This window comes from Nomascus leucogenys, chromosome 19, assembly GCF_006542625.1.
Source record: "Nomascus leucogenys isolate Asia chromosome 19, Asia_NLE_v1, whole genome shotgun sequence".
NCBI classification, from domain to species: domain Eukaryota; kingdom Metazoa; phylum Chordata; class Mammalia; order Primates; family Hylobatidae; genus Nomascus; species Nomascus leucogenys.
The window spans coordinates 29,875,259-29,902,822 of NC_044399.1; the positions used below are offsets into that span (position 1 = coordinate 29,875,259).

General features: G+C 49.8%; 1 protein-coding gene across 7 annotated transcripts in view; it reads right to left on the reverse strand.

Annotated features, from left to right (window-relative positions):
• MAPT (microtubule associated protein tau) overlaps window positions 1-27,564 on the reverse strand; it is a 129,877-nt gene that overhangs the window by 101,000 nt on the left and 1,313 nt on the right. The window lies entirely within an intron of this gene.

The window sequence follows — 27,564 nt, forward strand, 5'->3', positions numbered from 1 at the left end:
TCGCATGCAAAGCTGATACTTGCTGAGTCAATGAATAGCTGCATGATGTGCAATGAGGTGGAGAAAGACATTAACGTGAAAGAATTTGATTATTTTTTACAGGAGGAACCCAGAACCACACAGAACCCTGAGGGCTGGATGGCTCCGGGCATTCCCCCAGTGCCCACAAGTAAATCAGGGACAGCCGGACCCCTTCCAGGGTGCCCTTCCTGGGGGTTGTCTCATGCCCTTGAGTTAGGAGTCAACCCTATGGGATACTCTGGGCTAAACCAGCCACTGAGGGGCTACTGTTGACCTGGCGATGGCCAGACCAGGGCCAGGGAGCCCTCTGCTCTATTAATCCCCAAAACTTTATCCAGACCCTGCATCCCCTTGTTCTGTAAATGGGTCTAGTTCTCTGATTCTCAAAGGCTCCTGGAGGGCAGGGGTTTTGTCTCATTCACATCGAAATCCTTAGTATCTACAGCATCCAGCATGTGGAGAGAAGGAGGAGAGACTTAGCATTTATTATGTGCCTGTTTCTGGCCAGGAGTCCTACCCCTGCCACCTTACTGGATCTTCACAACACCCCTTAGAGGGCATTCCTCGAAGGGGAAGATATTACCAGCCCCCACTCAGAGATAAGAACACAGGGTCCAAGAGGTTAAGGGGCTTGGCTCAAGGTCACCCAGCTAACAAGTGGCAGAAGAAGACACAAGATGAGTTCTACTCCAGAGTCCAGGCTCTGTCACTCGCCACAGGGCTCCCCGGAAGACACTGGTGTCGCTCGGTCTCTCTGACTTGCCCTTTGCTAACTCCTTTAATTATTTTGCTTGACCTGAGTCCAATTCAGGATTTGAGACTGAGTTTAGTTAACATCATTTTTTTTTGTTTTGTTTCTGGCTCCAGAGGCTTTTCCTGATGGCTCCAAGGACCTGCCCTAGCCTGGTCTGACTTTCCAGAGGGGATCCAGTCTCAACATTGGCCCTATCTTTAGACCACATTTCCATCCCATTCTCAGTGAAAAACTCTGAGTCATGACAGAAGACAACCAATGCTGGAGAGAGGAGGCTTCAGGTAATGCCTATTCTAGGCATCCTCTCCTTTAAGAAAAATTTTTATATCAAGGTGCCTCAACATAATAATACCTTTACTGCATATAGGTAGAATATAAAACTGACTTGTAAGACCACTCAGTGTGTGTGTGTGTGTGTGTGTGTGTGTGTGTGTGTGTGTGTGTGTTCTCTAGCTAGCCTCCAGGGATGGGACTCAGTTCCTCAGCAGCCCAGTGCCTGGCACAACAGGCATTCAATTAGATGTGCTGGACATTTTCAAATTTTAAGGTATAATTTGTTTGGACACTTTGGCTGGGCATTTTGATAAAACATCCCTAGTTAAAAGATGGCAACCAACAGGCATTAAACTAAAACCACCCTCAAAGGGCAAAATATAAGGCCTTTGTAACAAGAGTCATGGAGTTATGGCTGGCCGTGGTGGCTCATGCCTGCAATCCTAGCACTTCGGGCTGTCTCTATTAAAAACACAAAAATTAGCCAGGTGTGGTGGCACATGTTTGTAATCCCAGCTACTTGGGAGTCTGAGGTAGGAGAATTGCTTGAATCTGGGAGACAGAGGTTGCAGTGATGGCTGTATGGCACTCCAGCTTCACTGCACTCCAGCCTGGGTGATGGAGCAAAAAAAAAAAAAAAAAAAAAAAAAAGCAGACTCACAGAGTTACAGAATCAGCCATTCTATGGAGCCAGAAAGAGGCGCCTCAGGGAGAATCTGTGACTCAAGAACACTTGCTGAGGGTCCCGGGCTTAGGTGCTTTGAACTTCGCTAAGGGCAGTCTTCTAGTTCCCTGTTCTTCCCTTCCAGGAGGACAACAGTCAGAATACCCCCAAGACGTCCTTCTTTCCCTAAGGTCTCAAAATCCTTGCCTCAAGAAGTTATTCCTGAAGTCTAGCTTGAATTCCTCCAGATAGAGTTTAAACCAGACAAACAGCCTAGGAACATGTTACGATATTCAAAAACTTCTAATTTAGTCACCATCACTTGCAAATAGGGATATCTCATGGAAATACGATTTCTGATTTATCTTGAAAAGTCAAGATGATCTGGCCACACTGGGCATGCACTCCTGTGAGGTAGTATCATTGGCTTGGGGGTCTCACCAGTGCCACCCTGCATGGGGGCACCGGGTGACACGATGCTCGATTGAGCTTTCCCTCCAGGCTGGGTGACCAGAGGCCAGGCCCTGTGCGTCTTCCAGGGGATGCTGTCCTGACCCAGGCTGGCGAGGCAAGGAGGGGCTGCGGCTTCCTGAGCTCTCCGAGCTGCTAGTGGGCATGGGGAATGCTAAGCAGCCTCCAGGCTCTGACCAGGTTTGTCTTCTAGGACCCGCTTGCCCAATGGGTGCCAAGACACCAGGTCTGGGTCTGGAGAAGAGAATTCTTCTGCAAGGGATGTTGATGGTCCATTCCGGAAATGGCACCATTTCCGGAAATGGTCCATTCCTGCCCTGCACCAGGCTTTCATCAGTGAGAAACACCCAGAATTTACACCCAAACCTAAAAGGAGAAGCGTAGAAGGGTTCTTGGCCCAATTCTTTTAATTACAAGTCCTACTAGCAGGACAACTAAGGGATTATCCCTAAACTTTCATTTAAAAGTCTGGGGAGGGAAGGAAGGAGTAAAAACTTTGGCAGTCAGATTTTTCTCACCTTCACATTTATTCCTTACTATTAATGACGTGTTCATCATGCTGTATAACAATTGTGCAAAGATGCATACATCTGCCACTATAATTTGCCATTATAATATAATAATTAGTAAGTATACATGGTATGCCACGTGCTAAACAGCAGATGAGAGGCAAGGTGGGTGAAGGCTCCATGCCGTGAGTTTGTGGCTAATGGAACCCCTCATGCTGCTGCTATCCTTCCTGGGCCTGGCAGTTGGATCCTGCAGAGGTGCCCCACTCTCTCAGGGACCTCAGAAATGTCCTCTATGGGTTAGGGATGGCTAAGGAGGGTGTATCTGCAGGATTCCCAGGCACTGGGAGGTGTATAGAGGTCACAGGACCCGTGCAACCACCCCAGACCTTGTCAGAGTGCTCCAGTCTGGCATCCACAGAAGGCCAGGGAGGGTCAAGGGGCAGTGCTGAGCCACTGAAAACAGCCACAGAGTTGGAGCTGCCAGGCAGAAGGTGCGCAACTCAGGAGAGGAGACCCCTTGAGGCAGCAATGCTGGGGCCGGAGGGTCAAGGCTGAAGAGAAGGCCACTGCAATGCCCTGTGTGGCCCTCATGAGCTCAGGGACCATGGGAAGGTGGCCTAGCCACTCTGAGCCTCAGTTTCCCTGGGAGATAAAAACAGAGACAGTATCTGCAAACTCAACAGGGCATTATGGTGAAGAAATGAGAGGACTCAGGAACATGTTAGCTGTCACAGCCTCAGCCACTGCCAACTCCAGCCAGGCAGCTGGTCAACATTGCCAAGCACCAGCCAGGTGACAGAAGGACAGAGGGCTCAGGGGAAAACCAAATCCATCTCCCCAAACAAAAGAAAAACACAAACAAAAATAGGCACCGGAGCCGCCAGACGTGTACAAAGCCTGTGTACATACTGCCTGTGGACAGAGCCCAGGAAGAGCACCCTGGCTCCTGTGCTCCACGCCTGCAGCTCATCTGGAAGGTTCCCTGTCTACGGCAGCCAGGTACCCAGGCCAGCCTGCAAAGGCCTAGTAACAGAGCTTGTGTCTAAGATAGAACTTCATAGCTTTGCGCTGCCAGGCCCACCTGGAGCCCCCTTTAAGCCTTCTTTTTTTCTTTGTTTGTTTGAGACAGGATCTCATTCTGTTACTCAGGCTGGAGTGCTGTGGTGCCAGCACAGCTCACTGCAGCCTCAAACTCCTGGGCCCAAGTGATCCTCCCACCTCAGCCTTCTGAGTAGCAAGGATTGCAGGTGCATGCCACCCTGCAAAGCTAATTTTATTTTTTGTAGAGACGCGGTCTCACTATGTTGCCCAGGCTGGTCTCGAACTCCTGGGCTCAAGTGATCCTCTGCCTTGGCCTCCCAAAGTGCTGGGATTACAGGCATGAGCCACTGCGCCCCACCCCCTTTAAGCCCTTCTGAGCTTTAAACTCCACCTGCCTCCACTCTGTGCCCAGCAGTGGGGGAAGGTAGGGAGGGGAAGGTAGAAACATGTAAAGGAGGCAGGGTCATCGGAGCCAGCTCTGGGTGTGAGCTCACCATCTTCCACAAGGCCGTTCGTGGATCCAGCCTGGGGAACTGACCACGGTTCTCCACAGGGTAGGGGCAGGTAAGGGGCTGGGATAAGGCTCTGACCTCTGCAGCGTGAGGATGCCAGGGAGGAGGGCGGGCAGGCGGGCGCCCCTTCCTCTGGTTATCTGTAGTCCCGGATGCCTCATGTAAGTGAGAACACAATCAGTCCCAGGAGGACTGTCTCTAGAGGAGGCACCAGGGGCCCGGTGGAGGAAGGAGAGGCCGAGGGGAGGCAGGTAGGGAGCAGGCAGGGCTGAGCGGCGCTGCAGCAACAGGCAGGGTCAGGGAGACGCAAAGACTCCCAGTCCCACAACAAGATACCACAGACCATATGGCTCAGAAACAACAATTTATTTCTTGCGGTTTTCTTTTTTTTCTTTTTTTTTTTGAGACAGTCTCAGTCTGCTGCCCAGGCTAGAGTGCAGTGGGGCAATCTTGGCTCACTGCAACCTCTGCCTCCCAGGCTCAAGCAATTCTCCCACCTCAGCCTCCCGAGTAGCTGGGGTTCCAGGCGCACACCACCATGCCCAGCTAATTTTTGTATTTTATCTTAGAAGAGACAGGGTTTCACCATGTTGGCCAGGCTGGTCTCAAATTCCTGACCTCAAGTGAACCTCCAGCCTTGGCCTCCCAAAATGCTGGGATTACAGGCGTGAGCCACCGCACCCAGCCAGTGTGCGCTAATTAAGCCTCTTTTCTTTATAAATGACCCAGTCTCAGGTAGGTCTTTATAGTAATGTGAGAACAGACTAAGAGTCCCTTTGTAACCTTGGAGCCCATCTCTGGTTCTACAACCTGCCCTACAGGAAGCTCACTACAGCAGGCATGTTTCCCCTTTGCTTCACGCACCACAATGGCAGCTTATCACAGTAGGTGCTCAGCACTGTGGCTAGGGGCCAGTTGCTGGCTGTGCGCTCTGCTTTACACACACCACTGCTATTCCTTACAGCAGCCCTGAAAGAGAGGTGCTATGATTCCGAACCAGGCTCAGAGAGGTCCAGCTACTTACCCAAGATCACACAGCTAGTAGGGGGCAGCCAAGATCCAACCCCAGCCAGCCCTCCTCCAAAGCCTAGGCCCCTTCCACCACATCTTACTGGCTCTGCAGAGTGGCAGGAAGAGACAGGTAAATGCATCTCATATCCATTTCTTAAGTAAGGCATAATAACAATAAAATGATTAAAGCAACAGCTGGGGGAAACGCTTCAGTGGCTAAGAACAGACCAGCCAGCTGCAGGGAGAGATGACCAATGACAAGAGCTCTAGCAGTTTTTGTGCTAATAGTGAGATGGACTGACTTTGGAAATGGAAAAAGAAGACAGGGAAAGAGGAAAGGGCCAAAGCGGACAGAAAAATGAAAGATGCTGGCTGGGCGTGGTGGCTCATGCCTGTAATCCCAGCACTTTGGGAGGCTGAGGCAGGTGGATCACCTGAGGTCAGGAGTTTGAGACCAGCCTGGCCAACATAGTGAAACCCCCATCTCTACTAATAATACGAAAATTAGTCGGGCATGGTGGTGTGCACCTGTAATCTTAGCTACTCAGGAGGCTGAGACATGAGAATCGCTTGAACCCGGGAGGCGGAGTTTGCAGTGAACTGAGATCGTGCCACTGCACTCCAGCCTGGGTGACAGCAAGGCTGTCTTAAAAAAAAAAAAAGACGCTGAAATCCTCCAGGATCCACAGGGTTCACTCTATGGATGGATCAAAGGGGCTGGCAGTTCTACAGCCCCTTCCCATACAGCGTTTGTCATTGGGAACCGTTCCCTCACCCTGGGCAAGAAAAACCTTATTAACTTCACTGACACTTTCCAGCAACAAATGTCGCTTCTGTTATTTAGGACACTGAGGGAAGAGCAAATGGTCCTCTCATGGGCACCAGGAATGCCCATGGCCCCTCCAGGAATTAGTGGCCATTCTCTAGGAAAATTTGCATTAGTTTTTAAGCAGGGGCAAAGATAATTCGAATTCAGCCTGGCTGCTTCAGTGGAAGGAAATTTACCTGGACTCAGAGCCTTCTTTGAGAGATGCATGTTTGTTGTTTTTGCTTTTGTTTTGATTTATTTTTCTCCTTGAGGGCAAGTCCTAGTCATCAGGCATGAGACAACCCTAGCTCTTATGAGAGGTGACCACTCGACCTTAGCATTGGTTACTCAGCACAGGCAGATGTGAACCCTGCGAGGCAGAGCTCGCACTATGCAAAGCAGAATGATTTATCAAAGACACTGAAGCAAGGGTCTCCCAGGAGGAGATGGGCAGGAGGCTGCAGGGAAAGAGTTCTCACTACAGAAGAAAGTGGGAATGCTCTGGAAAGCTGCTGCTGAGGGGACGCGTGTGTAAAACAGATCACGCGTCCCCATGACCGAAGTCTGTCATCTGACAGGCCAAACCTTCATTTCTTGGGATCTCAAATATCGATGCTTCCTGGCCAAACCTCTCCCATGAGATGGCACCTCTGGCCGGGTGAGTCTGAGGGCCCATCTCCAGGTGGCCCAGACACTGGAGGGAGCTGATGTGGGGCACATCATCTGCGGGGATCTGCAGGGGAAGGACACCTGTGCTAGCCCAGCTTTGCCATGAACCTGCTGTGTGACTCTGGGGACGTAACTGTACCTCTCTGGGCTTAGTTACCACATTTCTCAAGTGGCTCTGGCATCTGTTAAAATGCCAAACTCGTGGTCCTTAACACCTTGTGATGCTGGCACCTCTCTGCAGACTTTTCTCAATGTAACCTCAGAAGTTGGGGAGGACTGGGGAGAAGGGAGGTCCTGCAGGGAGGAGAAAAGGGAAAGTGGGTGACTCCGCTGAAGGATGTCACACATTTAGGGGCTGCTCCCGACAGTTTTACCTTCCTCTTTGGGCCCCTCCTTTCTCTTCCCTCTCAGTCTCCTTGTCAGATGGTTGATGGGGATCACTGGGAGTTGGGGTGACTGTCAGGAAGGCAGAGAGGGGGTTTGGGCAGCAGGTGGGAAGTGGGGCCAGGTGGCCTCTCGGGGTTCTCCCACCTCACAGTTCTGGGGAGTTCAGGGTTCTGCAAGCAGAGTGATCCTTAATTAATAAACAGCGGGGCCGGCTCGGGCTCCACATCAGGAAAACTGCAGTCAGCCATGCTGGGCCACCTGCCCTCTGCAGAGCCCACGCAATAGCGCAGTCATTAAAGCTGAACTGAGCCCTCTGAGGACTGGTGGGAACATCTCTGAACACTGAAGTTCTGCATCTGAAAGAGAAGCCTAGGAATGCCTTGCTGCTTCTCTGGGTGTGGAGACTGCCCCCAAAGAGCAGGGCCCCGGGGCTGTGCTCTCAGTCCCTCCGGGAATGTGGAGATGAGCTGAAAAGCAAGAATTCTGGAGGAACCAGAGACCACCATGGTGGGCTGACTGGGACAGGACTGTGGGCAGGGTGTGAATCCGCCCACGGAAGTTACTCTAGGGGAGGCCTCCCTTTCAAACCAGCAGTGCCACCTGGCCCGGAGTGGCTGGGAGGATGAAATGTGGTCATCTGGGTGAAAGCACTAAGAGAAAAGAGAGTGTTCTGGTTGTTTTTGATATAAAAGGATTTGGCATCAAGATCGTCAAATGACATCAGTCAGCCTCACCTCAGGGAACATGTCCACCGAGGTCTCATTGGAAATGCAGGGACCAGGGTGGCTCATGGGCTAGTCTGGGTTGTCACAGACCATGACAAGGAGTAGACACTTCAGCACACTGGCCCACCTCCCTTCTCCTCCTACCCACCCCCTCTGACTCTAGGAGAGCACTCTAAAGTGCTGTGTTCAGTTACATGCCTTATATATGCTGAACACACACACACTCACACATGCTCACAGACACATTGCACACACACGCTCACATGCCACACACATGCACCACACACATAACACACATGCTCACACACACCACCCACACAGACACATCACACACACATGCTCACAAACCACACACATATCACAACACACCACACACGCTCAAACATAATCACACACTCACACATGCTCACCACACACACATCACATGCTCACACACATGCTCACACACACACACGCCTCACACACACCACACGTCACACATACACACCACATACCTCACACACACTACACACACAGACTCACACACATGCTCACACAGCACACACCCCCACACCACACACACACATACACACTCATGCTTACACACCACACACACTCACCTCCATCCCCCCACACTTTGCGCACACACACACACACACACACACACTCCAGTCTCTAACATGACAGGGTTAGGCCAGATCAGAGCTTTTGTGACCAGGGACATTCATCATGCCTACCAGCATCACTTGAGGAGCCTTTTAAAAGAACCCTTCTTCCGGACATTCTCATCCTTTCCAAGTGTGCTGACGCCTGAGCATATACATGCATTTAATCTTTTTAAAAAAGTAATTGGCTGGGAAGGGTGACTCATGTTTTAATCTCAGCCCTTTGGGAGGCCAAGGCAGGAGGATTGCTTGAGCCCAGGAGTTTGAGACCAGCCTGGGCAACAGAGAAAGATTCCATCTCGATAAAAAAAAAATAACTGGGCATGGTGGCATGTGTGCCTGTAGTCCCAGCTACTCAGGAGGCTGAGGTGGGAGGATTGCTTGAGCCTGGGAGGTTGAGGCTACAGTGAACCATGATTGCACCACTGCACGCCTGCCTGGGCAACAGAGAGAGAAACCCTGTTTCAAAAAAAAAAAAAAAAAAAAGAAAGGTAAAAAGTAATATTTAAGCATGGTAATACAAAATTAATAGTAGATAAATGGAAATGACATCTCCCTCCACCCAGTTTCTCCCCGCCAGAGGCCACCACTGAAACTGCATTCTCATTCTTCCTTCCAGAGTTAGGCTGTCTCTGTGTGGACTCAGTCGCATGCGCTGGCCTTCCTTGCACGCAGAGGACAGTGCACAGTACCCGCCTTGTTCCTCACTGCTTTTCTCACTGACCCGCAGGATCTGAGGGGCACCCGCAGCAGTGCAGAGGGACCACTCCATTCCATCAGAGGCCACACTTATTTCACCAGTTCCATCCTGACGTTTTCCAGACTTCTGCATAACAGATGATTCACCAGTGTGTACCCCCATGGATGCCTCTGCTCACATAGAAAGGGTTAATTCTTGGAAGCTGCAGTGCTGTCAAAGGGCATCTGACAGATCAGCCGCCCTCTGCTCCAGGGGTGTGGTCTTCCTCTCCCACCCATGATGCGCGCCAGCCTGGCTGCCCACACCCTCAGATCCTTGAGCAGCAGCGTCTCGCTGTGGTTTTATCAGCAGTCTTTTTAAATTTAATTTTATTTTTTTCTGTCACTTGCCTGGATGGAATCAGCAGTCTTTTTATTATGAGGGAGATCAAGCACCTTTTCATGTTAAATCCCTCCTTTTTTTATCCTTTTCCTGTGAGCTACCTGTTTTTCTCTTTTATCAGGCCTGGATATTTTGGGGCAATGCTGAGCTGTCCTAGTATCCCCTGCCTGTTCCAGTTGGCCCAGCCTCCTTAAAGCTCCAACAGTGTGGATTCTGTGAGCATCACGAAAGCCCAAGGGTGGGGGGGGTCTCTCCAGGTGTCAGAGAGCCAATGGTGAGCGAGAGAACCCCCCCGCCAGGGCAGCAGAGAAGCCTCATGCCCACCAGTGCCAACAGCCTGGCATGGGGGCAGCCCTCTTTGTACAGGAAAATGGGCCACATTTGTCTTTAACATTTGCTCCTTGTCCAAAGCATTTTAGAGTGTGATGGACATGAAATGATGGAGACAGTGTGCATCTACTTCCCTTGAAAGCTCCTCCAGCGAATCCAGAGCCAGCATCTTCCTGTAGCATCTGCCCCTCCCTCCCTTTCAGGCCTGCGGTAACATCTCCTCCTGCAGAACCTGGGCCCTGTCATCCTGCCATCAAAGGGTGGAGAGCCTGACGGACTGTGAAATTCCCAGGGAAGGTTCAGGTATCAGAAATGCACTGAAGAACCACCTGAGCTCACTCTGTTAATGGCGATATTTCACGTGATTTATCTGGAAGGGTTGGTAACTGATATGGTAACAAATCTCATCTTGAATTCCCACAAGTTGTGGGAGGGATCTGGTGGGAAGTAACTGAATCATGGGGGCAGGTCTTTTCTGTGCTGTTCTCTTGATAGTGAATAAGTCCAACGAGATCTGATGGTTTTAAAAAGAGGAGTTCCCCTGCACAAGCTCTCTCTCCCTCTCTGTCTGCTGCCATCCATGTAAGATGTGGCTTGCTCTTCCTTGCCTTCTGCCATGATTGTGAAGCTTCCCCAGCCACGTGGAACTGTAAGTTCAATCAAACCTCTTTCTTTTGTAAATTGCCCAGTCTCGGGTATGTCTTTATCAGCAGAGTGAAAACGGACTAATACAGTAACTTAGCCTGGAGGTCCTGATTAACAGCCTCCACCCTTACACATAGCTTCTGTTTTGTAGTAAGTGCTCAAATGACTGTTGAAAGAAGAAATCACGAACAACTGTCTGACTGCCCTCTCTTTTGTCTAGAGGTAGTACAGTTCAAATTGGTTTGGTGGTACTGTGTTTACAAAGTCCACTTTCTGACAGCTCCAACCAACTTTCTTGAAAATTTCAAAAGCCTCTTTTTTTTTTTTTTTTTTTTTTTTTTTTTTGAGACAGAGTCTTGCTCTGTTGCCCAGGCTGGAGTGCAGTGGCGTAATCTCGGCTCACTGCAAGCTCCACCTCCCGGGTTCACGCCATTCTCCTGCCTCAGCCTCTCTGAGTAGCTGGGACTACAGGCACCCACCACCACGCCCGGCTAATTTTTTTGTATTTTTTAGTAGAGATGGGGTTTCACCGTGGTCTCGATCTCCTGACCTCGTGATCCGCCCGCCTTGGCCTCCCAAAGTGCTGGGATTACAAGCATGAGCCACCGCGCCCAGCCTCAAAAGCCTCTTTCTTTGGGCCTGGGAACTAGGTTGGCCAAATAAAATACAGGAGACCCAGTTAAATTTGAATTTCAGGTGAACAACAAGTAATATTGTTGGTGTGTGTCCCAAACATTGCATGGGGCATACTTACTGTTTTTGATTCCTGTGGCTGCTGTAGGAAACAACCACAAACTTGGTGGCTTAAAACAACAGATATTCATTCCCTCACACTTCTGAAGGCCAAAGTCCAAAATCAGGATCACTAGGTTGAAGCTAAGGTGTCAGCAGGACCACACTCCCTCTGAATCTCCAAGAGAGAATTGGTTCCTGGCCTTTTCTGGCTGCTGGTGGCTGCCAGCAGTCCTTGGCTTGTGGCCACATCACTCCAATCTCTGCCTCCATCACCACATTGTCTTCTCTTCTGTGTTTTCCATCTCCCTCTTCCTTCCTCTTACAAGGATGAGTGTGACTGCATTTAGGACCTGCCTAGATAATACAGGATAATCCCCTCATCTCAAAATCCTTAATTTAACCACATCTGCAAAGACCCCTTTTCCAAATAAGATCACATTTACAGGTTCTGGAAATTAGGACCTGATATCTTTGAGGGACATTATGCAGCCTATGCCAATTATTTGTTGTTATCTGAAATTCTAATTTACATAAATGCCCTGTGTTTTAATTTGCTAGTTCTGACAGCCCTACCTGGGACCACATCTATTAGGAGACAGCAAGGATTTTCCTTCAATTGGTCACCACCCTTCCTCGTGTGGTGGGGAGAGGCCCAGTCCACAGACCCAACCCTGTTCATCAAGATCTTTTATCTTTGAAGTGGGGCTTATAGTTTACAGTGGCATTCCAGTTTTCAGGAGAATCTAAGGCATTTGGCTTAACTTTTGAACAGATCATGGCTAATAGTGCATGTATTCACACTTTTAGCATTCAAAACTCCAAATGCAGACCTGTTCCCCTCCACCCTCCAGGAAGGTGGAAAGATGAACAAATAAATATATAAATTATGCATCTGTTCCTCTTTCTGTTCTCAAGTCTCTTTAAGAAAGGCCTTTTTTTGTTGTTGATTGTTTTTTGAGAACAGGTCTCGTTCTGATGCCTAGGCTGCAGTGCAGTGGTGCCATCATGGCTCGCCGAAGCCTCAATTTCCTGGGCTCAAGTGATCCTCCTGCCTCAGCCTCCCGAGTAGCTGGGACTACAAGCGCACACCGCCATGCCCAGCTAATTTAAAAAAAAAATTTTGTAGAGACAGGGTCTCCCTATGTTGCCCAGGCTGGTCTCGAACTCCTGGCCTCAAGTGATCCTCCCATCTTGGCCTCCTAAAGTGCTGGGATTCCAGGCATGAGCCAGTGCACCTGGCCCTGTTTTTGTCACTTGAGACAGGTTCTCGCTGTATCGCCCAGGCTAGTTTCAAACTCCTGGGCTCAAGAGATCCTCCTGCCTCAGATTCCCGAGCAGCTGGGACTACAGGCGCAGCCACTCACCAGTGTGGCCTTAGGGTTTTTGTAGTTGATATTGAACTCACCCACTCATCCATTTATTCACTCATGAATCAATTACTGAGTGCTTATTCTGTGCCATGCGCTATGCCCGGCACAGAGGACACAAAGATGAATAAAGCATCTCCCTGCGATGGGCGAGTGAGGGAGGCTGGATCCCTGGGGAAGCCCAAAGAGTGGAATTAGACAACGTTGTGGAAATTAAACACAAATAACGGGCACTAGTGATGTGAAGGCAGCATGATTCCATTTGATGTGAAACTAGAAGGATAGAAACTCATTTACCAATTATCTTTAAATTCTAACAACTATTTTTAGCCTTTAGATGTGGAAAAAATAATTTGTATTACAGGATGTGTTACCTAACTGTCTGCTTTAACATGATGGTGGTTTTCCTCCTTCTGCCTTCTAGATCCCTGGAAATGTGGGTGCATATGAGGCTCCCTCCACCTCCTCCCACGGCCATATGAGCTGCCGCCTCCTAGGAGAACCTGGCAGGCCGGCAGCACCCCCAGCTCCCCAGTTCAGCCCAGAAGGGGGCTGCTTGGACTCCGAGGTTTCTCCCTTCACCCGTGGCTGCCTCCTGTCCCCATGACTACAGTGTGGTGAGCACTTTTTGGTATAAATTACGCCTCCCTGCAAATATATCTTAGAGTTTTTTTTTTTTTTTTTTTTTTTTTAAGGAAAAAGCCATCTGTTGATTTATTTATCATATGGTATAAATTCTCAAGCTGAAATTCCAGGTCTCTGCCCTATGAAAAACAAAACAAAAGCAAAAACACTTTTTTCTTTGTCTTTGGGGGAGAAAACCAGTGAGGCACTGGCAGTTTAATAAAGGGTAGGACCCCTAGGCTAAAGCAGTGAATGAGAAAAGTAGGGGGAAGACCATGCCCCAGGGAGCAGAAGCCTGGGCATGAGAAGCACAAGTCTTGGGTTCGAATCCCCTACAGGCCTCAAATTAGCCACGGGACTCCAGGTGCCACTTGACTTCCCTGAATCCCACTGAACCTCCCTGAATCCCACTGAACCTCCCTGAATCTCAACGTTCTAACCTGTAGAAGAGGGGAAGGAATTTTTCACTCACAGGCTCATGTCAAGAATCAAATGAGATCATATAAACTGTAAAGTACTATCCACTTGTTAGTAATTTGGGGAGTGGGGGGACCTCCCAGCACCCTGAAATCACATCGTGTGGGCTACCCAAGTGTGAGGCTACCCCGTGCCTGTGTGTTTCCAGTGCCCCCATATCACTCTCCTGTCTCAAACACCTAGAGGTTGACATCCAAATAACAATATTAAAGTGACTCAGATTTATTATTTTTTTGCAATGGAGTCTTACTCACTCTGTCGCCAAGCTGGAGTGCAGTGGCGCGATCTCAGCTCACTGCAACCACTGCCTCCCAGGTTCAAGTGATTCTCGTGCCTCAGCCTCCCAAATAGCTGAGATTACAGGTAGTGCACCACCAGGCATGGCTTTTTTTTTTTTTTTTTTTTTTGAGACAGAGTCTTGCTCTGTCACCCAGGCTGGAGTGCAGCGGCACCATCTCGGCTCACCGCAACCGCCTCCTGGATTCAAGTGATTCTCTCCTGTCTCAGCCTCCCTAGTAGCCAGGATTACAGGCACATGCCATCATGCTTGGCTAATTTTTATGTTTTTAGTAGACACGGGGTTTCACCATATTGGCCAGGCTGTTCTCAAACTCCTGACCTCAGATGACCACCTGCCTCGGCCTCCCAAAGTGTTGGGATTACAGGCATGAGCCACCACACCCAGCCTAATTATTTGTATTTTTAGTAGAGACAGGGTTTTGCTATGTTGCCCAGACTGCTCTTGAACTTCTGGCTTCAAATGATCTGCCTGCCTCGGCCTCCCAAAGTGCTAGGATTACAGGAGTGAGCCATCACGCCCAGCTGACTTCGATTTTTTATTGGGACTGACCTTCTAATTAGTCCAGATTGGATCAATATTTGTGTATCCAGAAATCCAGGTAGTCCCAAGTGTTCTCTGCACATTGTGGGCCCAGTAGGAGGCAGGGCTTATCCCACTGGAAGGTGGCAGTCTCAGGAGCCTTCGTAGTGGAGCCCCCCTGACATGGGGTCCAGGTGTCGGTCTCTCTGTTGTCATTGGGCAGCCCAGGGCACACTGGTTGCATCTGTTCCCCGGGCACAGGGTGTTCATGGTCTAAGGCTATGACCAGTGTGCCCTGGGCTGCCCAATGGCGACAGAGAGATGCCCTCTGCCCAGCTCCTAATTTTGCACTCAGCACTGTGTGCCAAGGTGCCCACACTCTGCAGTTCCCGCTGGGATCCACGGGGGCCTATGCAGGCCATGCTCAGGGCCAGGACTGACGATACTGTCTCCAGGTGGCTCCACCCTTCAGTTTTGGGTGCTTCTAAAACTTTTCTTGAAGAATGACTCAGTACTCACCCTTAATACAATTTATAGGCTGAAATGATCCCTCTGCCTGCTCCACCTGCTCCAAACCTTAAGGAAACAGAAACTAGGGTGGGATCTCACATATGGTATCTTCACTTTGTAGCTGGTGGATTTTTTAAAATGTGGAGGAGAAGGTGGGAGGCAAGACCAGAACTGAGAAATGACTCTTGCTTTTAGTTAGAGGGAGGGTGGCTGTGGGAAGTGTATTTCAATGCCATAAAAGTACCCTGGGAGATTGCAAATTCTAAGTAATTCGATATGCATAACCCCAGCCTCAGCTGTGTGAGCTCCTCCCTTCTCTGTTCCCCATCACTCCCCCTTTTCCTGGTCCCACAGTGTGAACCACATTGGTGTAGACATGGGGAAGGTAAAGTGGATTTTTGAGGAAGGAGGATCAGGCAGTGTAGCCCAACAGACCGGAAAATACAGACTCAGTCTCCTCACCTCCCCTCTCACTGTGACCCTTTTTCTTAACAGCAGAGGGCTGACTTTGTCTGCCTTGCTCGGAAACCGCCCCACTTTTAATTAAATTTCTCCCTGTAGACGCTGTCTGGGAAGCTGAATGTCATCTTCCCTGGGCTTACCCACCGGGCTCCTCTCATCCACATCTTCCAGCCTCTAGCCACATGGACCCCTCCGGAAAGCGTGTGTGTGTGTGGGGTGTGTGTGAACATTTTTCATGCTTGATGTGAGCCGGAAGAAAAATGAGCTTCTCTATTTGATCAGTGTGGACCTGCCCACAGCACTAAATTTGGTTCTGCCGTCACCAGCGCCATGAAGCAGCAGCCTGGTTTAGAGGCTTGCCTTCGGTTTCACATAATTTCTCCAGGCTCATGTTACATTTGACCCATTCACAGAGGCTGGAGGGCATGGCTTCTCCAGTCCTTAGCACTGAAGACGTGTCTTTTGGCTTCCGCACAACTAGCACAGGCAGTGCAACCAGATGGGGGATGCTCTGAGGTTGCAGAGGCAGGAAGGCAAGCGGGGGAGAGCTTGGGCCTGGACAGAGGCATGATCTGGCTCCCTCCCCAGCTGTGAAATCTCTGAGCCTCAGTTGGCTTCTCTGCAAAATGAGGATAATAATCCCCACCTCGCTGGGACTGAGGATTAACGAGGCAATGGTTTTAGTAGAATAATCCACTGCTGCTATTATTATCAGCATCTTCGTATAGCAAAACTCATTTGGACCAATGGGGAGTGTGTTAAGTTGGTCTGAAGTAGGGCAAAGGAACGATTATAGAATGTTTTAAAGGAAATGTGTTTTTCATTATTTCCAAGTATATAGAGTACTGGAACTGAGTGCTAGGAGGTGGAGAACTGACTTGATTTAAATAAGGAGAGCTCATTTGACATCGGCATGTTTGATTTCTCAGTACCCAACTGTGTTAATAAAGAGGGTTTTGAGCTATCTATGTGTCCAGCTCTGTGACTGGAGAAGGAAAGTCACGTAAGACACAGTCCTTGCCCTCATAGGACGTGCAGCCTGTGGGCAGATGAGTCCTACACAGGAAGCGGGGGCAAGAAGGAAACTGTGAGGCACTGGGGAGCGCGGCGCTGCCACAGGTGAGAGGAAACGCGTAGCCTCTGGACCTTGAGTGCCAAGGCTGGGGAAAGCTTCAGGGAGGATGGACACTGAGGAAGGTCAGGGCGATTTAAATAGTGGGTGGGGCAGGGAGAGAGGAGCAAGGCTGCCATGGGTGAGCAATGGGCAGAAAGAGCACGGCGTCTATGAAGGAGCCACAGGGCAGGCTGGCAGGAAGCGGGAGGTGGGACTGGGCAGGGAGGTGAGCCAAGGTGTGGGGACCTGGGCAGGCAGCTGGAGGCCAGCTTGGCTTAGCAGGCGATGCCCGTGGCAGGACCACACTTGGAGAGGGCCAGGGCAGGTGATGGGGTTGCTCTGGGAAGAATTTGGCAATGGCACGCAAAACGGATTGGATATGAATTTTGGAATTGAAACAGGGAACAACTCATTATCGCTTCCGTAAGGATCCGAGGGTGAGATGATAAGGCCTAAAATCATTTTATCACTGGTGAGAGTGTAACTGGAAAGAGAGGGGCAAACTGAGGCAATGCCTGGAAGAAACTGGCAGGTCTGTTCCAGGATGTAGAGGGAGAAGAGCTTAAGGTTCCATGGCTTGCCACATTCGGGACTGGAAGATGGCAAATTCCAGGGACCGAAGTGCACAGACCAGGTGGTAATGGGGGCAGCATTTTACTAAAACGCAAGGCTATGGGGCCACTGGACACCCAGGACTGGCACTCAAACCTGGCCACGCTAGAGAAAAGATGGGCCATTGTCAGGGTGGGGGTTATGCATACACCCTGAAATACCTCCCACCATCCACGCTCCGGAGAAACCCTCCATTCACAGGGTGAAGGCAAACTGACTTCAGCCCTGCTCTGGCTCAATTCAAATTCTAGGTGCAAGCAGTTCAGTTAACGAGCCTGCCCCGTGCCTTTGCCACCAAACAGTTGTCAGAATATTACACCACCCAAGTCAACACCTGGCTTTAATTTAATCACTCATGCCTTAATCGATTCCTGTCACATGCTAAACACTGTGAGTGGTGGGGAGAGGCTCCTCCTGGGCATAATTAGAACATGAGATTCTGTACCAAGTCCCTGTCTGGTTAGGAAGAAACTGAAAACTCCAGAAAAAACGGAAATGCTCCCAGGAAATTCCATTCAAGGGTCCTGACTTGAGCCCAGAAGGAAGTCCCAGCCCTTCCCCAGAGAAGTCAGCACTGGCAGGGGCTGGAAATCACTTGAGGTCATGCTCAAGGCACCCCCACCCACTGTCTTGCACCCTGGTTTGGGTCTCCTTCCTTCCAAAGAAGGGGACAGACAAGATCAGTGCAGGCTGGGCTGTGGCCACCCATGCATCCCTCCTGGGCACGGACCCTGCTGGCTCAGCCCTCACCCCTAGGAACCAGCTGCACCGTCTGACTGGCGCTAAGGGAGCCAGGTGGCAGCAGCTATACTATTTCAGGTCAGGCTAAAGTCAGCCCACCAAAGACTTCAGATCAGCACCTGACTGCGGCTCCCAGGAGGCATCCCCCAGCCCTGCAGCACTTCTGAGAAGCTCAAAGGAATTCTCTTAAGTTGTTTTATTTCAGTTCTATGACTATGCGAAGAGAAGAAACACCACATTATCGTCCATTCTGAGGGGGAAGACAGCATAATCTCCATTTCTCAGATGGAAATATGGAGGCATGGGAAATCTTAATCTTGGCCAAAAATCTCTTAGTTGACAAATGAATTCAGGGCTTGGCAACCCTAAGCAGCCAGGGATAACAGGGGCCCACAAAATGAGGGAGTGGCTCGCTTCTGGAATTCAGTCTTGCTGGTAACAAACGATAAGATCTTTTTAAAAGTCTTTTTATTTTTATTTTTTTAACTTGGCTCAGATTGTCAACTTATAACATGAATCCTACTGATTAAAAATTTTTTCTTGCATTTCTCATCAGCCATCAAACATTGGTTCATGATTATTTATAGCACTTTAGTGACATTGAAAGGGATTTATTTCAATTTATTCAGTCTTTATTAACACTCCACAGGGAACACAGTGCAGCCGCCGCTGGCCTTTTCTGAGGCACAGCTGAGATGCTAAGAAGGGAGGAACTTCACCACTAAAGGAAGAACTGAACCCGGTGGAGAGAAGCCCAGGAGGCAAGTTATCCCTATAGGATTATCCAGGAAAAATATTAAATAGGTTTTAATAAGGTTCAGGTGAGTTTATGAATGATCACTCCATTATTCAAGCGGATTTAGGGATGTTCTACAAAATCCTCCGTTTCTAAGCTGGCCTCATGGAGACCAGCAGCAGAGGCAGAGGCTGAGCCGCTGCACTGGGGATTGGGGCCAGCGTGGAATTTCCCCTGCTCATAGGGAGAAGACAAGACAGAAAACGGATGGTGGGAGGGCTGGTGACTCTTCCAAACGACTATTCCTGATGTTTCCTGGCAATGAGCAGCTATGAAAGGGACAGGTTCACATGCGACTACACCATGACTTTTGCTGTGCCCCAATGTAACAGGAGGTTATAGACAACAGTTTATTTGCATATATAATCTTTGCTTGTCTTATTAACATATTGCTGATTTAAATTCTGATACGTTGTCAAAGTAGAAAGCTGTTCAGGTTTTCAGCAAGCCCAGTATAAAAAATGCAGGCATGCAAAAAATAGGTAGTGAATATTCACATTTAAATACATGTAAATATAAATAGAATTAAAAAAAAAGTTTAGAGACAGGGCCTTGCTGTGTTACCCAGGCTGGAGTGCTGTGGGACAATCACAGCTCACTGTAGTCTTGAACTCCTGGGCTCAAGCGATCCTCCTGCTTCAGCCTCCCAAGTAGCTAGGGCTACAGACGCATGCCATCATGCCCAGCTAATTTTTACAGTTTTGTTTTGTAGAGACAGGGTCTTGTTTTGTTGCCCAGGCTAGTCTCAGACTCCTGGCTTCAAGTGATCCTCCCACAGTGCTGGGATTACAAGTGTGAGCCACTGAGCCTGGCCTCATTTATATATATATACATAAAACCAAAGAGATTCTTTTTTTTTTTTTTTTTTTTTTTTTTTGAGATGAAGTCTAGCTCTGTCGCCCAGGCTAGAGTGCAGTGGCACGATCTCAGCTTACTGCAAGCTCCGCCTCCCGGGTTCGCGCCATTCTCCTGCCTCAGCCTCTCGAGTAGCTGGGACTACAGGCGCCCGCCACCACGCCCGGCTACTTTTTTGTATTTTTAGTAGAGACGGGGTTTCACCATGGTCTCGATCTCCTGACATCGTGATCCGCCTGCCTCGGCCTCCCAAAGTGCTGGGATTACAGGCGTGAACCACCACACCCAGACTGATGTTGCCCTGAATAATTACCCAGGAAGTCTCTTTTTGAGGGACAGGCCACGGGAGGGGGATAAGGTAAGACAATAGTTTGGTGCCACTGTTCAATTAAGAACAACTGGAAACAGGTACCCCTGAAATGACCTGCAAATCAATGGCAGAACTGGATCCGATCCAGGACAACTCTGTTGACACACGATTTAGAACGCTGGCTCCAATTCAGGAGGAGGAGCTGTCCTTTACGCTGGGGGAGGAGCACCGTCCCAGGGTTCCATGAATTGGTCCTTCCCAGCACTTCGTTCTTGGCATTCTGTGACGTCTGTAGAGCACATGACAAGCAATTACGAAGCCAGGGGTCTTCTAATATCCTTGCTATCCCAGGGAGGAGGACACAAGCATGAAAGTACATCCCTGGACTTTCTGTGGTAAAACTGCAGACTTAGATCCCAAGACAACATCACCAGCCTTCTCAGTAAAACAGAAAACTGGGCCATAGGCTGGAAGGAAAACCAGCAGCTGGGACCAGAGATAATTATGTCCCTCTTCTCTTTGATGCCTGGATTTAGCAGTAGGGTGGACGGGGCCAAAGGAGAGGAATGAATGAAACGTTATTATCAATGGCTTCAGATTTAATTCTCACTTGCTGATTTAAAACTGTTTTTAGCGTTGGACATTGATCTAAGACTCTTTCCTCAGGGGAGTTAATATAGCAAAGGGAATTTAAACTGATTTTCAGTCTGATGGGGAGGATTTTGTAGTGCCCTCTTAAATTGGGATTCTATGTGAATGACTTCAAAGTGCTGTGCTAGTCCTGGCAGACAGACAGAAGATGGGCAGGGAGAACGCCCACCTTTTACTTATTTAAAAGTTTCCCCAGTAGGTGTTCTTCTGATACCCTGTAAGGGTAAGACATGAAGGTCTGTAAACATGCAAGGCTGGGGTCCACACAGCCTGATCTGCAGTCAGGACTGCCTCTTATCACAGCCAAGCACTTACTAAAGGTCATCTGTGCCCATTCAAAATCTTCTATGTACACCAGACTTGCTATAATAATCACATACCCTAAATAAGGTGCAAGCTGGCCGGGCGCGGTGGCTCACCCCTGTAATCCCGGCACTTTGGGAGGCCGAGGTGGGTGGATCACTTGGGTCAGAAGTTCGGGACCAGCCTGGCCAACATGGCGAAACCCCATCTCTACAAAAACATAAAAATCAGCCAAGCATTATGGTGTGTACCTGTAGTCCCGGCTACGGCAGAGGCTGAGGCAGAATTGCTTGAACCCTGGAGGTGGAGGCTGCAGTGAGCCAAGATCGCGCCATTGCACTTGAGCCTGGGCGATAGAGCGAGACTCCATCTCAAAAAAAGTTAAAAAAATAAGGTGCAAGCTGATGGAGTACAAGTGCAGAGGGAAAGATAAGCTCTTCAAATCATTCAGTGATTTTAAGAAAATTAAGTTGAACGTTTTGGAAAGACTTCATAAAGGTGAGTAATATTTACTATCAAATGGGATGGTAAAGACCACAAAAAAAAAAAAAAAGTAAAATCCCCAAAGGATTCTGCATTCAGATGACTCCACAATGTAAACCCAAAATCCAAACTGAAATCGGAGGACCCAGACAGTGCATTATTAATGTGGCATAGGCAAAACAGACAAGAAATTTCAACTGGCTGATCCAGACATCAAGAGAAGACCTGAGCCCTGTGTCAAAAGATGGGTGAACGAATTCACATTTATATAGTTTCGGTTAAAGTAAAATCTTGGAAATCTATGTGTATCATTTAAGTGATTTTCTGATATAATGACTTTTTAAAACTGATATATTGTTACTCAGTCTTGATTTAAGGGATAAGAAGGCTTCTTAGGCCTAATTTATTAATTCATAAATGACTATACTTACTGGATACATGGAATTCCTAAGATTCAGTACGCCACAAGTTTGCTTTATTCAACCCTTTTCTACTTTACTCTCAACCAACCACCCTGAAATCTGTTTGCCAGTTTACCAACGTCAGCACTCTGTTGAATTACTTCATTTATAAAATCTCTTCTTTACTTCCTTCGCCTTCCCTGACTGCCATTACTTTCTCGATCAGCCCTCACTTTTTATTCAACGAGTAAACTGGAAAGATCTCTGAACCCGATGTACTAAGCCAGGTCACCCTGCCCGGGATGGCTGGAGGGAGGGCAGGTCGGTTTGGGCTGGTAGAGAGCATGTAGTTTATTCCTGGCATGGAGTGGATTTCAGGATGAAGATGAGGCAGGGACAGCAGATGACAAATCTCCACTTGCCTGTGGCAAGAGTTCTGTGTGTACATTTAAACATGGGTGTGTGCAATTTTCAGAGGATCCACTTCTGCCCAAACAGTTTGGTGCAGCGGAGCTGGGCAGTTGCCAACTTTTCCTATCTTGATCCCTACTCAGTGTAACAATTTATCTGTACAACTGATTCCATCACCAGGATCTTTAGACCCCTCTGCTCATTCAGCCAATCACAAGCACTTATCCACAGGACACCGCCAATGATGCCGTTTACTAAGCAGTTACTATGTGCTTGGCCCTAGTGAGTACTGGGTTAGCTTGTTTGAACCCCATGGCAACCCGTGAGACAGGTACCATCATACTCCAAGTTATGGATGACAAAAAACTCTCCAAGCAGCTAAACAACATGGCTTAGGTCTCACAGTGAGCAGGGAGCTGGGACTTGTGCCCAGGAGGCCCGATCAGAGCCTACCTCCTTAACCATTAGGCCAAACTGCCTCCACATGCAGAACACTGCCCTGCACTGGGGACCTGGGGGAGGGGTAACAGTGCCTGATGAAATATAAAAAAAGCAAAGAAAATTCAGGGAATATACCTGGAAGTTGTTCGAGTTTGTATTTTGCTGAAGCCCATTCTATCTGTATGCTTACAGAAAGTTTCCTAACCGGAGAACCCAGAAAGCTCAAAACCTGTCCTGGGCCAGCCTCAAATTCCTCCTCACACTCAGTTGGGAGCCATCTGGGCAGGCAGGGAACCTGGCAGAGATGGCAGGAGCATGGCACCTGGAGACAGGAAAGGAATTCTTGAACAGCAACCTCTTTGGCAAGGCAACAGGGGCAAGACAGAGGATTCTCAGGTAGCCCCAAGGCACCACAGTATAACGGAATATTTATTGCAAAGCCTGGGCCCCAGGAAGTGAGAAAAGCCTCCCGGGCCCATCTTTGCCAAAGGATTCTTACATGAGGACTTGCCTATGCCCACCCAACTCAACCCACACCCACGATCTCGGAGCTGGCCTCATCAGTGGGCGCCAATGCTTCCACCTTGCCAAGGGACAGAACCTTAGCTGGGGATCTGATGTCCCTAAACCTCAGAGACTTGACCTTGGCCACACTGAATCTACATCTTGATCCCCAGTCTTGATTTCCAGCTTTCCCTGGGTCAATCAAACCAGCTGCCTCGTCATATGGCAGAGCAGTCCAGAAACCCTGGATTAGGGAGAAGAGGTTTAAGGACCTTAGGAAGAGATATTTGTTCTTTGTTTTATAAACAGAGCACCAATGTAGAGTGAAATGCCTTGCTCTCTGTGTCAGGGCCAGATAAGAAATTGAGAGCTTTAACTCCACATCTCCCTAACCTTATTCTGGGCCATGCTCCAATTACAGACTCTTGTAAAAATTCATTTGTGAGACAGTGGTTTTGGAATCAATATTCTACTGGGTCAATGTTATAGATCATATTTGGGTTCCCGGACTAGTCCACAATGGCCAAGTAAACCCACATGTGGCTGAGAGGGGAGGGAACTAGTATCAGGCACCCAGCTCCACCACCCACTGGCTCTGTGACCTTTAGCAAGTTACTAACCCTCTCTGTGCTTCAGTTTCCCCATCACGGACATAATAACAGCACCTGCTACATAGGGGAAGTGTTGTGAGGATTAAATGAGATAATCTTAGCAAGCACTTAGAATAGGGCCTCCTAAAAGACACTCAATGAATGTAATTAAGATAGCGGTGCCATTGTCAATCCCAGCAGTGGTGACATTGGGGCTGGGTCATATTTTGATGTAGGAGACTGTCCTGTGCCTTGTAGGATGTTTAATAGCATTCCTGGCCTCTACCCACGAGATGTCGGTAGCACCCTCCCCGAGTTGTGAAAATGAAAACATCTCTCTAGACATCTCAGTGGCCCCCAGTTGCGAACCATGGTTTTACAGGAAAACAGCTGAGAGTCCCTGCTGGAACATAAGGACTCGTCTCCCTGCTGCAGCCCAGCTCGTGAGGCTGGGGTCTTCTCTTCCCGTCACCTGCTGAGGTGCCCTCCAAACACCAGCTCCATGTCACTAGTGGAAGCACCTAACTCCTGGGCATGGCAAGTTAGGAGTGGCCAGCGGGGTGTTTCTGGGAGTGTGAGGGGGCTTTGGGGGTCTCTGAACACGGTGATGAGGAAAGTGGTGGTGGAGGAAGGAGCAGAGTCAAACGCAGTTTCCCACCCGCTTCCCACTATATTTCCCCACTTATCCTTCATGGATAAAATTCATTTGGTATGGACCAAATACCTCTTGTATGTCTAGCACTGTATTAGGCCCCTACGGCTGTTTTTATTTGTTTTTGAGTGATTCTTTTTCAAGGAGGGAGTAAGGAAAATGCTAAATAAATACATCAATAGAAGGCAAGGTCCAGTTGGAAAATTATCACATGTCCAGTTGGAAAAATAACACGTGTTCGTACATATAGCCACAGAGCTACTGAAACCACACACATAAATGCTGAGGGAAAGTGGAATAAAACAGTTTCTTTAAATTTTCAACAAATGGACTGTAACAACGGATGTTAAAAAGGCAGAAGGAAAACCACAATCTTATCACATCTCCAGGCTGGCATTGACCTCCAAGGGCATGAGGGTCAAAGGGCATGTTTAATAGAAAGGCCACTTTTTCCAACCGGCATAAATGATAACCTTTCCTCAATCAAACCGATTCTAAGTTTTCTAGCAATTTATGGGCAGTATCCATTTCTTTTGTTCCTGTCGGAGGAGCAATGCCCGATATTAGAAATCACTTAAAAGCCACGCCCTTCCAGCAGGAACAGTCATGGACTGTCACTCATCCAAAACCCAGCAAAGCCAACAAGCCCCTTCCCCAAATCGTCCAAAGGTGAACCCAAGAGCCAAGCCAGGTTATTGCTGTATAAACATCTGTTAGAGAGGCAAACTTGGCCAAGGAATGGATGAGCTTCAAGAGTCACTCCGGAACTGCGTAGCGGGGGGTAGGGGCGGGGCATACACTTATCTGTTTATCCATTAATTTGTTTATGTAGAGGGAGGATTTGGAGATGGAAAATAAACAATTCTTATACAGTAAATATAAGCAGCCATCACAAAACACAAAATGACATCCCAGAATCAACCGCGGTAGGAAAGACATTTCCCTGTCTCCTGTAGGATGGGTCAGTTAAGGGGGCGAGGGGGATCAGATAGAACTCAAATTGGTCCTGCTGAGCCTGGAGCCTGAGCGCGCAGAGGGGTGAGCTGGGCAGTCGCTGTCGGAGCCCCCATCATCCCTTCCAGCCTGGACCATTCTGAGACGGAGGTTTGGAGTTACAGGTGTGTGACCGCCAAAGGGTGAGAGGGGTCACTCGCTCGGAATGTAAGAGCTCCCGCCTGCTGGGGATGGGGAGGAGTCGTCGATGGCCCCAGGATCCGTGCCCAGACATTTCCAGAGGCGCAGCAGCTGGTTCAGCACCCCACCGTCATCCGCGCAAAAAAGCTGCATCCCTCGAGGTCCTGGAGCGAAGCCATTTCCTTAAAGCGCGCGCAGAGCCAGGATGGAGTTTCCTACGAACGACCGTCCCCCTGAGGTTCCTCCATTAACAGCGCCCCCGGCCTTGCCACCGCAGCGGCCCCACCAAAGCGCCAACACATTTCAAAATGGAGCGAAATCGCAGAAGCGCGGAGCGCGCTTTGTTCCCAGCATTGGGCTAAATGCTCTCATCCCCACCGGGCTCCCTTTCCTCCAAAGGCAGGACGTGACATCTCTGCTCGAGAGATGGCAATACGCAGCCGTGGCCGCGGACTCCCCTTTTCCAGGGCCACCCCGAGACCCTCGCTCCATCTGGAAGGGGAATCCCGCGCCCAGCTCTGTCTGGGGGCGAGGAAGGAGAAAAGATGCTTGAATCGATCCCTGAGCCGCTCTTCAACCCCTCGCGGCGGGCCCAGCCATGCGAGGAGCCTCGCAGCACCCAGGCTCCAGCCCTCTACGGCACCGTCGAGGAGGGTCGGCCTGGTCCCGGGCGGGCAGCCAAGCCATTCCCCATAAATTCAGATCAACCTGGGCGGCCCGCGTGGAGGATTCAGCTCCTAGATGCTCGTTCGTCTCAGAAGTGCGCCCCCCGCACCAGTTTTCAGCGATAGAATTAACCAGAAAACCGCACGTACCAGGTTCATCACAGGAGGGCGAGGCTCGGATTCGTTGGCCAGGAGTTCCCCCTGCCGCCCCAGACTCGGTTTTGGGGGCGCGGTGAACTTGGACACAGGTGAAATTTATTTAAGATAAATAATATTAATCAGTACTGACATAATATTAATAAAAATACACCCAGGGCCGCCTATCTGAGTGTCTGCGGCCTCCAGGGGCCAATTAGAAAGAGCCTAAGGCGGAGGGGTTGGGGGCTTCCTCCCGTGTCCTCCAGGAGGCCGACTAGGCGCGGCCCCCCCTACCCCAGGGTCCCCAATCTCCGCAGAGAAGGGGTGAGGCCAGCCCCAAGATCCCCTTTCCGGGCGCCTGTGGTTCCCATGGCAATCCCCCCACTGTGCCCCGTCCAGTGGGCTCAGAAAGATGGGTGTGGCCGCAGCACCAGTAACCTTATACCCCCTCCTCACATTCTCCGGCCAGGCGAAGCAACAGGGCGTAAAGCCGGAGAGGCCCTGCCAGGGCTCCCCACCCAGCCCCGGATGGGTAGCCAGCGTCCCTCGCTGGGCAACCTGGTGTGGCGTGGCCCTCAGGACACTTGGGGTGTAGGGAGGGGCGAGATCCCTCTGCCGCCGCCCGCAGCGCGCACGGAGACTCGAATCCCATCCCTTCAGAAGCTTCCCAGCGCCAGCAGACTCCGAGACGAGGCTGCGCGCGGTCACGCCCGTTCCATGCGTGCCGGCGGTCGGGGGGTTGACTCGGGTTCATCGACCCCAGCAAGCCTCGAGATCCAACAATGGGCTCGGAAATGAGGAGCGAAAAAGGAAAGAGAGGCGCGTGGGCGTAGGGGGGAGGTTGGCTAAACACCCTCAGAATAAAAGCCAGAAACCAGGGCTGGGAGCGCAGATCACGTAACCTCTACAGACAAAGCAAAGAGCCCCCTTAGAAGGTGCTGGGCGAACGCCCCCAGTGCTCACGCCCGCAGCAGCAAAACGCCAAGATTTCAGCGCTGATTGCCCCCCTCCCTTTAATGCCAGGCCCCGCCCTGTCCTACGAAGCCCGGCCACCCGGTTTGGCATGGCACCGTAAAGACGTGACACGCTGAAAAAAGATGGCACCTCGCGTTCCGAGGGGGAAAAAAGGGGGGGGGTGGGGGCGGGAGTGGGAGGAGGCACAGCCTATCCTCCCCCCTCCTCGCCCACCAGGGTCCACACCCACTGCCGCAGTGAGGGGC